Source organism: Octodon degus, unplaced genomic scaffold (genome assembly GCF_000260255.1).
Source record: "Octodon degus isolate 3935 unplaced genomic scaffold, OctDeg1.0 scaffold00800, whole genome shotgun sequence".
NCBI lineage: Eukaryota > Metazoa > Chordata > Mammalia > Rodentia > Octodontidae > Octodon > Octodon degus.
Window position 1 is genome coordinate 11969 of NW_004525376.1, and position 1345 is coordinate 13313.

Sequence of the window (1345 nt, forward strand, 5' to 3'; positions counted from 1 at the left end):
AAGTGTCATTGCTAATTTTTTGGTGTGGTTAATACCGGACTCTTATTTAAAATATTGGGTTTTCTATTTCTACAGTAGACTCTCATTAATCTCCTGAATTTTAAGATACTGGATTAAGCCAAAGGATTCGCTGAAGCAAATTAATAGTATGCGTGGAGTATTACACTAAACAGTTCCAGGGCTGTCTTTAGAAAGCACTCATTTACCTGTCGAGGTGGTAGTTACCAGTATCACAAGCTGACCGTGATGAGGTATGTCAAAGGGATTGTTGTACCTTTTTAAGCTGCCATGTGTCCTTATCCACTTATCCACCACGTCTAGCACCATGAGGCTTCTTTCTCTTTCCCAAAGTCAAGACAACCATGAAAAGTAAACATTTTTGACTGATTCAGGACATCAAGTCAGCTACCTCAGTTCAACTAATGACTCTAAGATGGACTTCCAAGGCGTGTCATATTTCATCCATCAAGAAATCTACAGTTATGACATTAGATGGCTACAGCTTCTCCCTGTAAGTGAATCGAAGCCCATAGGCAGCTTCTTTTCTCTAGAAAATGCCATCACATTGGCCCTATTCTAATGCATGGCAGAGAACACAAGAGCATGAAGAGGCTAAAGTCCTTTGGGCAGTCACTACATTTGCCTGTGACCTCTACTAACATCCTGGCACCTTCACCTGGGTTATGTGGTCTTTTGAGGTTTTTAGAAGCTATCTGAATCCAGATGCTGTAAGACTACAAACAGGAACACAGAACAGGGAGGCAAGATAATTCATAAGAGAAGTGGGAGAGAAGGGTCTACCGTAATTCCTTGGGCAATTAGAATACAGAAGACTTCTACAGCTATAATTCTTTGGTGAACTTTTACCTATGACCATGTGGAGAAGTCTTGTGAAGCTCTTGAACTGAACTTTACATTGAGAGAAGTTTTAAAGGACTGCTGGAGTCCAGTCCTCCTCATTTATGAAAGAGAACATTTGTGGATGAAAGTTTCGTGGGTAAAGTCAAAGCCTCACAGCTAGGTAATAAAAAATATAGAATTTGAAGCTCTACTTGCTGATCCGTAACCCAGTGATCCTTGGTAATTCACTCCTCAATTAGGGATATCTCAACCTTCCTCCAGAAATACAATTTCACCCTCATCCCAGTTGGCCTGTGGTCTCACGTCTTGGTCACTTTCCTCATCACTGAGACAAAACCTGACAACTGCAGCTTACAGGAGGAGAGGCTTACTTTGGATCATGCTTTTTTAGAGACATGAACTCAGCTGAGAACTAAGCAGCAGACTTCTCCATGGTCATGTCTTCTATTTGCTGTCCAAGGTAAGATTGGACCAAGAGCAGGTG